This window comes from Falco biarmicus, chromosome 13 (genome assembly GCF_023638135.1).
Source record: "Falco biarmicus isolate bFalBia1 chromosome 13, bFalBia1.pri, whole genome shotgun sequence".
NCBI lineage: Eukaryota > Metazoa > Chordata > Aves > Falconiformes > Falconidae > Falco > Falco biarmicus.
This window is the reverse complement of record NC_079300.1, coordinates 7,442,592-7,455,410: the sequence shown is the minus strand read 5'-3', so window position 1 is coordinate 7,455,410 and position 12,819 is coordinate 7,442,592. Positions and strand designations below refer to the sequence as shown.

The following is a 12,819-nucleotide window of genomic DNA, read 5'->3' as shown; positions in this document are numbered from 1 at the left end:
AGAGAATCTTTTCTGATCAAACTCACTAGATAATACTTTTGATCTTCCTCCATCAGAGCAGCACATTGGCAGCTTCCCCTCCCCTTCCAATTAACACAATCCACTATTACAAACTCATGCCAAGAGTATAGGTCATCAAAAAAAAAATAAATCAAGACTAACTTGTAATACTGTCAACAAGACAGACCCAGCTCTCCATCCACTGCTGGGAAAAAAACTGCTCAAAATTCTCATCCTTTAAATTTACAGTATGGAGCTATCCCTGTATTATTTATACTAGCTGCAAAAACTCATCATCAGCTATACAAAAAGAGATTCTTCCCATGTTGGCACAGACTTTCTACTAGTCTTCAAACCTCACAGAGGACAAGTATTTTACATGCAGTTTCTTTAAGGCAAAGTACATAGCATTCCATGTCACTTTTTAATTTTAAGACAAATACTTCCACTTCCAGTTTGCTACAAGCAAAAATCACTAGAAGTATGAGCATTTCAGGAGTTTTTATAAAATAAATAAGCTAGTCTAGAAAAACAGTACTTCGTTTTACAGTTTTATAGTATTGCTATGGTCAATAGTACACTATTGCAGTCAGAAAAGATTTAACGCATCCCTCTAAGGAATTAAGATGCAATACTGAAGGATTATGTTATGGTCTTCTAATTACTTTATGGCACCCTATAGAGAGAATCAACTTTAAACACCACCATATTTATGTTGATGAAATCATTGCTCCGCTTATGTGTCATTTTAATATGGCATAGCAGGCTGTCACAATTACCTCCTGCATACAAGTTTTTACAAATGTTAAAAATCTTAATTATGTCTCTATACTTAATTCAAGAACATTGAGCAAAATTCTTCCCCCAAACAGTGGAAAATAAAGCAATACTCCTAGAACAGATGGTGGGGGACAGAAGTTTGTATTTGCTTTCTTTTATATGAAGATGTGGTGTGAAACCTTGGCTCTCAGTGAAGACCACTGGAATCAGTGACAAATTTGCATAACCTGATTCTAGAGTTACAGGAGAGTCATAGGAGTTATGTTCAGCTGTCATAAATTATAACTATAATTTTCAAAGGAGCTCAAGAACATGCTTCTCAAATAAAGCCAGTACTATTAACTCCATAGCAATTCTTTGATTTTCTTAACAGTAACTCAAATCTATACACAAGCGTTAAGTGCTTGGGAACCAATTCTGAATGGAATTTCAAACAATTTTGTTCTAGCAAATGCAAAAAATACCCCAGCTGCAATTATAATTATTTATTGCTTAAATAAATACTACAATTTCATGGGGAAAAATTAAAAATGCATTAGGTCCTGCTAACACTTTTGAGCGTTGAAAATATTCCCAAGATGTTCTTGCTAAAATAATGACTTGAGGAAATGTAGTCAAAGAAACTTCCCTATACTCTCAAATATGTTATTACATAGATGATCACACTACATGCATTTCGAGTCAGTATTCTGACTACTCTTTTGGAACCTAGGGGTCAGCATGTGAGCGTCCTCCCCTGCCTTTGCTGTGCTGATTAAGCAGCAATTAAACTATTTCACTATCTTCATGGTGTTTTCCTACACAGTTTGGGGGATTTTCTGATGGTTAATCTGTCTGACCATCATTAACACATTACAGCTAGAGGCAACCGAGAGAGAATGATCAATTAAGCAAGTGATTAGCAATTTCTTTTGCCCCGTCCAACCCCCTAAAATTAAGTGGTTCAGGCTTAACCACCGTACCACAACGAAGATGAGTAAAATGCATTTTACCTCATTATTCTTGTTTGAATAGCAAATTACCTAAAACCAACTCATTCAGCTACATCAGTGAGAAACTGCACATTTTTTGTTAGCCTTGTCTTACGGCCATGTCTTCTTCACATGTCCTGTCTGCTACGAGTTCTATTACACCACTTCAAGCACTGCTATTTATAAAGCAACTACACAAAACAGTTCAGAGGAAACCAGTTGGGTAATAATGTTTCATAGCAGCTAAAAAGCAGCAGAAGCATTGAGCAGAGCCTCAGGTACTAAGAGGTGAGGAACAACTTCTTTATTTCATGAGTGATCTCCCTGAAGTCAATGGAGTAACACAGACACTCAGGGAATAACACGGTGCAAGTGAGAAAAGGTGCTAGAAATCGGCTTGAGTTTTATAAGCAAGTATCTTAGCATTTTAAAATGCATCTTCTAAAAGTGAAATTGTAACAACTTTGTTACATGACAAACTCATGAATGGTAACTCCGCCAAATCTTATCTTTCCCCACTTGGCAACAAAGTTATCTTCCCTTACTTCCCCCCCTTTTTCAATTACTTTTCCTTCATATACAAAAAAGCTATCTTATGCCATAAAGAGTCATGTATTTGGGGACTGGGAAGAGTCTGTGATTCATCTTCCTGAAATATGAGGCTAGCATGTCCCCACGACCTAGACATACAGCACCTTTATTAATTTATATAGGAAAAAGAGACATTTGCTCATGAAAAGGGGTTGAAAGAATATTCCGGGTTCAGAAGCCAAAAAACTGTCATCATGAATAGCAAAGTCTAATTACAGGGGGGGGAACCACAATCAGTTAAACCAAAATTTTAGTAGTTTTTAACATATTCATTTACAGTTTAAGAACAGAAACTGATACAGAAAGATAAAGCTCTCAGTTCATTTCCCTATTCCCTTGCTCCTGGCTGAAAATAAGTTTACTGGAAATCTGTATTAGCAGTATAGCACTGTCTTTGGTGCACTTCCAGGAAGGGTTCTCACTGGACCAAATGCTCTCTGTGCATCCCTTTGGCTCTTCCTAGACTCATTGCCTACTTGCAAGTTCCTTAGTGAACTAAATAAGCAGTGGTGGCATTCACGTGAGTTTGGGTTTTTTTATTAATCTGTCTTTGCTATTTGATGAATGGAGATCTTGGACAATCTCCCACTAAAGTTATATTCTAAGTCACGGTAATTTTGTTAATCAGTACATTTCATCCACTGCTCATAGGGACATCCCACATTTGAGAGTAATCTTATGATTCAGATTAATATATGTAAGTAATTCTCATATACGCAATCAGCTGGTGCACAAAGATTTACATATGCATAACTATGCATCACAGTATGCCCAGCTCCACAGAAGAAGCTGGGACAAATCAACATAAGTAGCATGATGAAACTAAATATCATGTTTACATGCAGAGATCTGGTGATTGAAAAGTCTGAGCTTCTACAAACCTGCCAAGTCATATTTAGCCAATATATTGCTATTGTTTCAAGGCATTATGGAACAGTTCTACACCTCCCTTTGCAGCACTGTTTTACTCATAAGTATGTGCCCCATTTAGATCTGAAATGCTACAGACTTCCACTTTGATTTACCTCAAAACAATTTACTCTATTGTTAAAGTCAAATGGGGGTCCAGTTTGGGGAATGAGTAGAACTGATAATGCTGAGTTCAACTTCATTTTCATCTAACTTTTCCTTCCTTCCTTCCTTCCCTGTTTACAATAACAATAATAATTAATTACACCAGCCTTAAACTGTCTGGCCTATTCATTGAAACAATGTCATTAGTTTTCACACTGCCAGACCTCATTTTTTGTCTTCATACTAGATTCACATCTACAATTTTCTTCTAATGCAAACAGAAAAAAAAAAAAAAAAAGCAAGGTTGGGCAGCTCACTGCTGATAACACAGTATTAGAGATTGCCTTAGAGAGCTTTGTCCCAAAATTTGTACTAATCTATAAACAAAAGTGTCCAAAGTACAAATTGTGTTCTTTGGTAGCCTCAGTGAGCAAGTTTTGATTTCTAGTTAAAAGAACAAAAATAAAAGCTATACACTTTCAGGAAAGTTAACAGTTATTTTAGATACTCATTTTAAAATTCAACACCTTTCATTTTAATTAACCCAAAGTTATATCAGAACTGTAAAAGCTGGCTGTGTATGTAACACATTAAAAACGCTCAAACAGCTGACAAATATGCATATACTAATGCAAAGAAATTTCTGCTGTGTTAGAAGTAGAGATAATCAGGCTACGTTACAACCCCAGATGAAAGAGGAACAGAAATCTGTATATAGGGTAGGTGACACCATAATCTGTTCTTGTTTTCCCTTAAAGAAGCCAATTCCTTCCTGGATTTCCTACAGTTCTTCTGTTTTTCAAAATCTGTTGATTGCAATAGTGGAAAAATGCAGAACTTTAAAAAATATTCTATGATGAAAAATAACTCGCACCGAAATAAAGACTCTGCGCTGTTTGCCAGATGGCAAAATGTATGTAAATTGTTGTTGGAGAGTCCCTTAAGAAATGCTCACACAAAACACCACAAAGCAATTCTTTCTATACAGTATGAACTGATTTTTTGAAGTTTGCAGAAAGTGGCAGACTCTCATCCTACTACTGTTTGCAGGCTACACATCTTGGACATTACAGAAAATGCAAAAAGGACAAAAATTACTCTTAAAGTGTAGCACTGAGTCTGTTATTAAAAACCTTTAAACACCTATTTAAAGGATCATGGGAATTTCTAAACATTAATGAACTTTCTTCCACATTTTTTTGGATTGCTATCACAAAACTGAAATTCAAAGAGAATACAACTATGACATTGTTTTATTAGAAGTGATAGCAGTTTAGACACTTTGCTGTATCTAAACCATCTCAAGTATTTCTTGTAATGAAATTCCAGAAGATATTCATTCTTATGCTAACACTTTTGCATTAAAAGGGGTTTACTGATATTGCCCATTAGGTACACTTACCAGCCAGCAAATATGTAACAAAAACAGCTTACCTTTCAATATGTTTACAAGCACCAATATGCACTATAACAGCCACATAACACACATTGAAAGAGAATGAGAAATTATAAATATTGAAAAAAAAAAAGAACACTACCAACTCAGAGGTACATATTCTTTAGAAATAAATAAAAACACAGAACTATGTGTATTTTATGTTGCATGCAGCAGTACTAGCCACATCTGCAAAGTAATTACTGTAATTCGCAAATACTTCTATAGAAGAAACTAATAAATAAATCTGTTACGTTAGTAGCATTTTCAATTGTGGACTGTATTATGAAGCTTTAATATATATTCATCAGGTAATTGGTAAGAATTTATAGTATTTCATCCTTTATAAGCACTGAAAAGTCAATATTATTTAACTGTTGCACAAACGTTAATAAAAAGTCATAATCCAGGGAGCTTACCCCGGGTTAACAGAAAGAACCCCAGAACCATCCAAAGTTATTTCCAATGTCCACCCAAGAGATCTGGAAAAGAGAATAACAAAGGGTTTGTGACAAAGCTGACACAGAGTACTCTGAAAGGAGCAAAATCAATTGTGACATTTTTCATTTATTTGTAAATGCCCCTTTCGCAGTATGCTCACTCAAAACGACAGTTGACTCTTATAGAATAGGGGAGGTGATGGCAAAATAGAGGAATCCTGACAGTTGCTTTAATGAGATTCTGCATTAGGACCACTCTACCACTTTCCCTCAACAAGGAGTATGCCCTTCACTTTCAATCTTATATCCTCCAATTTGGAAAGCATTAACCCTATGAAAAACTCTACTCCGCCTCATCTAATCAGCATCACAGCTCTTCTTTCTACCTTCTTCGCTGTCTCACCGACATTTAAGTATGGATCCCGCTCACAATTTTAAATACGTACAAGTAGCATAAAGCAAATTAAACTTCAACTTGATAGTGTTACTTTAATCAAAGTCTAGTTGCAGTGTGTGTGGTGAGGGAAGGACAAGACTCTCAAAATAGATCTTAGTTGCTATGACAAAAGTGTGCAAGCCCAGGGAACACCCCTTCCACTCTAGGAATGATGCTACTAGAAGTGTTCAGTGCAGGAACCTCCGATACTCAATTTTCTTTATTGCAAAAATAAATAGGGAAATTTGTAACATGACAGGAAACTTGCCTTGCAAATACTTGAGAGAATGATCATTCTGGGAACAGAAGCAGATAGAATTTTAACAGCTGTAACAAAGTGCAGCATGATACCAAATATTTCAGGAAGAGGCCACTGGCTTGAGGATCTAATGCCTGAGTGTGCTTACTCTGACATACCTCCAATCTGAGATATTTCATTCTCAAGTTTTCCAGCAATAACACTTCTTTTGTTGTTCAGACTTGTTTTCTAGTACTATGTCACATAACTTTCAATGGAATTAGATGACAGTACTGAATGGATCACAGTAGCCTCAGGCTGCACTGAAATTAGTATTTTATTCTCTGTTAACATCAGTAAAACATATGTTATTACAACCGTAAGTCTTTTGTAAAGAAAAAAAAAATACAACCTCTTATTAGCATGCTAGGAAGAGCTTGAATCCTAGCTCTTTTGCTGCAATCCTAGTTCTTCTGGGCAGCAAAGCTGGTGAAGGGTCTACAGAACAAGTCTTAATGAGGAGTGTCTGAGGGAACCGGGGTTGTTTAGCCTGGAGAAAAGGAAGCTCAAGGGAGATCTCTGTCTCTACAACTGCTTGAAAGGAGGTTGTAGGCAGGTGGTTGTGTCTCCCAAGTAATGAGCAACAGGACAAGAGGAAATGGCCTCAAGCTGTGCCAGGGGTGGTTTAGATTTGGTATTAGGAAAAATTTCTTCACTGAAAGGATTGTTGATCATCGGAACAGGCTGCCCAGGGAAGTAGTCGAGTCACCACCCCTGGAGGTATTTAAAAGGACATGTAGATGTGGCACTGAGGGACATGGTTTTAGTGCTGGACTTGGCAGTGTTAGGTTAACAGTTAACCTCAATAATCTTAAAGGTCTTTTCCAACATAAACAATTCCATTATTCTAAGTAAACAAGTTTGAGTTGAAAAAACTAAACATCTGCAATAATACTGCTTGGTCTGTTTCAGAAAACAATTCCATATCACCTCTATATGAAATATGGCTAAATCATGTTTGGGGAGTTAGCAATGAATTCATTTATACAACAACCTGCTAGATGATTTGTCTACATAAACTGTGAGTAAAGATCTTCCATTTCTTGAAAAACACAAAAGAAGAGAGAGATGGGTCATCTTCATGAGTTACAGAGCAGTTTCCTTGACATCCTTCAGAGAACCAGGCAGTAATCCACAGCTCAAGCAAAACTTCCACTTTCCATTTGATTCATTTGCTTCAAAAAAGCCCACAACTTTTTAGAGCATGGAAGAGCTGTCTAGAAGAAATATTTTTGGCACCTTTAATTTGAGGATGCAAACTAAAAGTGTAACTTTTAAGTCTTTTGCAAAATCCTTCCTCGTGTATAAGATCTTTTTTAAAGTCTCAATCAATAGAAATATGGACTGTGATTCACTTTCAGTATTAGCTTTTATTTGCTCTAACTGAAGATTCACTCTTCACTGAAACATTTTAAAATTAGTGTAACAAAGCCTAGCCCAACATTAAATCACCTACTGAATATGTCAGTCTGAAATAGAGTACACTTCAAAACAAACTCTCTGGCAATTTCCTCTGATTGATATCAAACCTCTTAAGTTAAAAAACCCTTCATATTTCGTTCCTAGAAACACATAGCTACTCCTAGCCACCTTTCACACTTGGATGGAAAGCAGAAAAGGCCAGATTCTGACCTCTGCTCCAGTATGGGAGCACCAACAAAAAATAATGAATACAACATGCATTTACTCTAGAAAGGAAAAAAATTACTATTTGGCTCCAAGGAAGGCCATTTTATAATCCAGGCAAGTGATATGGAGGCACAGCACAGCAATAATGACTAACATCACATACTAGAGGGAGTAAAAATTTTAATGATACTACTCATAAAACCCACATTTTAAAGGTTACAAAACAGAAACAAGCTTACAAAGAAAACACATAAATCATACAAGGTGTCAGGTTCCTACTCCTTAGCTATACTAAGAATTAACAGCCCGTCCATCACAAAATAAACTAGAATATGCTGTACTTTTTTATGAAGGACTGAAAAGGAATGTACACCGAAGTTCAGCAAGCATAAACCACTATAGTCGTTCTTCTGATAAATTATTATGGATATTGTGTTGCTACCTTCACTGATTTATTCATTATTCAATAACATTAGACAAAAATACTTCGCCAAATTTACTTACACCTAGACAAGATCACAAGAAGACATAATTAGCACTATATAGGTCAGGTAAATTACATGGACTTCTTATCCAGACACATGAATGAACTTAACTATTTGCTTATATGCATTTCATTGTAGTGCCATAAATATCTTTAATGGGGCATCCACATCCAGAGACTAGATCACCTGAATGTGCAAAGACACTTAAATAGCAGCAAACAGCAAAGTCCACTAAAACACTGGAGTGCTCACTGCATTTTGCTTTTAGCTTCTCAACCTTAACTTCAAAACGTTATTGCCTTGCATATAAAATTAAAGTTCACCCAATAAACTGCTGTACCATTTATCAAGGAACTCAGGCTTCTGAACAAATCACAACACATGAGCACTACACTCCTGATTATCTGCACCACAAATTGACCTGACCTATCAATAACACTGCTGGAAATATTAAGTACATTATAGTTCATATCCATCTGTTACTAGAAGCTGCTAAAACAAGTATTAATTGTAGGTCCAATATGCAAATAGAAATAACACCCTTCCAAACCAAAACCCCCTAGTTAACCATCCTACTGCCCACCTACCCTCCCAATCCAAACTTTATCCTGTCTGTTCTTCATAAACTCACTGATCACTATTCATGTCTAAAACACCCTCCCTCTAACGTGAGGCACTGAATTTTACCATCATAATGGCTCAGTCGAATTTAGGCTAATCTATAGCCCGATCAGCCTCCCTGAAACAGGGTGGCTTTGCTGGTAAATTAGGAGATGAATAGGCTTCTCTGGGTGCTGGAAATGTGTAAACCCGTCTTGTTTTCAAGAACAGGGAGATACCCTCTGCACATCTTCACATGGCCCGCAATGAGACTGCTGATGTCCAGACTCTACGACTTTCATGGCAGAAATACACGATACAGTGTACCAGTTCTACCAGTCAAATGGTCTGCTGCACACATGGCTTCTGCCTGTGGCAACAAGGAAGTAGGACATTCTGAAAATACAAACCTTTTCCTCATCTTGTCCTCCATACTGACGAATAAGGGTGTTGCAAAGCAACTTTCTATCCTGCTCTCCACTCGTACCATGAGGATGAAACAGAAGCAGGGCCTTATATTCTAATTTTTTATTACTTTAATTGGTCTGCAATTGCAACTGTGTTTATTGTTGTCCCTATAACCAAGCTAGCAATACAAGACATTTTGAATGGCTGGTCATCAAATCAGTGACTTAGGGCTAATAAGCCACGATCAGCACTGAACTCTGACAGACTTGTCATTCAAATCTACAAACCATCTTTTGAGCTGAACTGGCTTTTGCAGAAATCACACATAGTTTTGCTAAGCAGTCACTCTGTCACAGAAACTGGCACCTTCATTTCACTGCAAGTAATTTCCACCTCCACAATACAAGCGTACTCCTGGCTGCCTTCTGGAAGCAGCATGACAAGGACCAGGCTCACCACAAAGAGCTTTCGCTGCATAAGACTTTCTGAATACTGGCTCAGAGATCAGGACTTTAGTTTTTGTGAGCTAACTCAGCGTTAATATTATTTTCTTCTGAATATTCTTCTGTTTGAGCTGTTTAATGAATAACTCAAAATTGATTTATTTTTTCGTAAGAAGAGAAACATTACAAGACACTTGAACAAGGCCATTTTGCTTTGCTGCAAAGTCCAACAAGACTATCAGATAAGGCCTCACCCAAAATCCTTCCATGTCAAAGGGACTATTTCTATTGGTTGGATTTAATATTGAATACAGATTTGGGATCTAGTCTCAATCCAAATGGACAATGAACCACACAACTACAACAGCTCTCATTGGCAGCACTGATTGGACTTAAAACTGCAACCTTGCATTTTACATTTCTGCATCCAATTACCTGTTATGAGAAGCAACCAAACTCTTAAAGCTGTACTAGTTAAAGAAAACTCAGTATTTGATTTACAATGGTAATAAACACCTAAATATTTTCAATAAACTGTTTTCCTTATGCCATGTCTTTCATTCTGGAATGTTTTCCTGTAACTCTGCAGGAAAGTTATTTAAGTAAACTGCTAACATATTTTTCCAATCTTTGTTTTCTTTAGGAAGTTATTTAAGAAGAAACAACCTTGAACAGTGAACAGTGATCTCAGCATTCATATAGCAGTGAACTTCAGATACAGTAACTGCATTGCTATGTGCTATGACAACTTTCCCATGGGGAAGAAATGACCTGGTAGTTCAAGAATGACAAAGTCAGAAGTAAGGTAAGCTGGGGGAGGGAAAGGATTTCCCCCTAGGATGAGATAAATACAATTTCTCACGGCAGTGTATATCTCTCTCTTAAGCCTCAGGTGGTTTTAAGTTAATGAGATTAGTTCCAGCAGGCAGTGAAATCCCAGGATATAGGATTTATATTTCAGCAGTTTTCACTTCATCCAGCAAGCACAGGGAAGTCAATCTTTGTGTCATTTTGTTATTGTCCTGGTTTGGGTCTCATTCTCAGATTCAAGCCTGGCTAAAGCACCTCGTAACTTTGGCTTGAAAGCTTAAGCATCACGTAAAGAGTGTGTTTAAACGTTTAAAAGGGAGGAGAAAGGCAGCAGTCTTAATCTGTAGGAAAGGATTTTTATTTAACTTTTCAGATGTACTTTTATGCCATGGAATTTGAACTTGTTTTTTTTTTTTCCTTATAAACCAAGGTCACACACATTATTATCTTGAAGACACCAAAAAAACCAAAACCAAAAAAACCCCAGTATGTGCTGCTGGAAGAAACACTGCTTTCTTAAAATTTGGTCTCTAAAAAGATGGAGATCAACATCTTAGGAAGACTGTCTAGTTCACTATCATCTACATGCTGAATGATTGCCACCCAGCTTGGTAACAATCCAAACAAGTTACTACCTGGTGACGACCCAGCAGACGTACAAACTGGAGTTTCACTCCAGTCCCAGTTCTGCTCATACAAGAAAACCTTCACTCATGTTGCCTGTATCACAAGTTAGACTGGGGTAGCCTCATACAGTGCTAGGACAGGGCAGCATTTTCTCTGTCTGATGACAAGGCGCAGGAGAAGGCTTCAGAATAGTACAGAATGCGTACCTGGAGCTAACTGAAATATAAACTATTTTACAGAGCTGTTAAGTAGAAGGCTTTTAGAAGACAACATAATGGGAAAAAAACAGAGGTCAGATGCTAATACTGATTTCCATGCGCTAAGAATTGTTCCACACCCAGCCTGATTTCGACTTAGAAGATCTACATATTAATAACTGCTAATTTAACAATTGTTTCACACTCTGGACAGTATTTTTAGCTGTGAATTTAAGTTAAAAAAAAAAAAACAACCTCAATAACATTACCGGCATAAGGAAAATGCCAAAAAATTCAGTGTTGACAACATGCTTTAGGTAGCTCCTTCCCATCCAATAGGAGAATGACCTCAGCCCATTCCTCTTCTGTTGTGTAACAAAATGTGTAGACATCACATCAAGAAAATGCTCATATTAGACCCAGGCTTCTTCTACAGATCCAGAAACCACACACAAAAAAATTATTTTAATCAGAGTAATTTGATATCAAAATACAAGATGAACTCTATTCAAAAGACTTTCTAGAATGCCCAAGTCTACCACAGGGAAAAGTTGTGTTTATTCCAGTTTTAACTTACAAGCTTCCTTTAACAAAGGCAAAATCACACCCACCCAGACATCAATGTTAACTTTTTTTTTTTTTGGGGGGGGGGCTGTTATTTTTACTTATGAATCTGCCTTCTCATTCTATGCCACTGGACCACCTTATTATCTTTATTCTGCATCCTCTACAGAGATGTCCATCCTACATCAGTTTTTGGCCATTCATTAACCGGGTTCTTCAGTTACATATGAAAAGTTCAATCACCTCTTTGCCAAAGGAGAAGTTTCTATCATAGCTCAGGGTGAAGAGTGGCAAAAGCTAAGTAAAGGGAAACTGTTCGAAGTTATGAGATCTGTTCCCTTTTTCCATGGAAGTACTGAGCTAGAACCTCACCTGGTACAAAAGTGTATAATGTAACTGGAAGAGAGGCAACATCAGCAAATTAATCAGAGGGCAAAGGCTAACACCTGACCACAAACTGGCTTCTGGAACAATTCAAAACTTCATAACCATTGGAATCTGATATGTTGAATAAACACTTAAGCATTCAGTATCCACCACTACTTGGACTGACTACAACTTGGACATGCGCAGCTGTATAGGGATGTAGTATCACATGCAATTGATGTTAAAATACATTCTCCTGTCAGGCTAGCTAAATGTTTGCTTACCTGCAAAGTAAATACACATTTGCTCTCAAATTAAACCCAATGAGTATTTCCAGATGTGCATAGAGCAAAACATGCCGTTTTCAATTAAATATAACATGCAAATATGATTTCCAACAATATGAAAATGAACTAAGAGGGTAATTGTTCTGGAAGTACTGCAATTATAAGTGTCATCAGAATGTATTGTGTATTCTGTTGGCAAAAGAATTATTTTGTAATGGGTCACGGAACTCCTTTCACACACTTTAATAATCAGCACACAAGCTTAAAAAAGGAAAACTGTTTTAAATCTCTCCCACCACTTCACTATCTGCCTTTGAAAGTAACAGGTCTACCAGAAAAATACCTATAGAAGTACGATCACAGGGTGAGTTACCTTAAAACAGTGCTTTCAAAAGAAAAGAAAACAAAAACCAATGGTCTGCAAGTATTTATATTTCA

General features: G+C 36.9%; 1 protein-coding gene across 5 annotated transcripts in view; it reads right to left on the bottom strand.

Moving 5' to 3' along the window:
• The window catches only part of NAALADL2 (N-acetylated alpha-linked acidic dipeptidase like 2), a 507,046-nt gene that overhangs the window by 473,703 nt on the left and 20,524 nt on the right, over positions 1 to 12,819 (bottom strand). For 4 of the 5 annotated variants that reach the window (XM_056358613.1, XM_056358610.1, XM_056358611.1 and 1 more), the window contains exon 2: positions 5,211 to 5,273. The exons of the other annotated variant lie outside the window; for it this stretch is intronic. The gene's annotated coding sequence lies outside the window, so the exon portion shown is untranslated. The remainder of the gene's footprint in view (positions 1 to 5,210; positions 5,274 to 12,819) is intronic. 5 annotated transcript variants of the gene reach the window in all.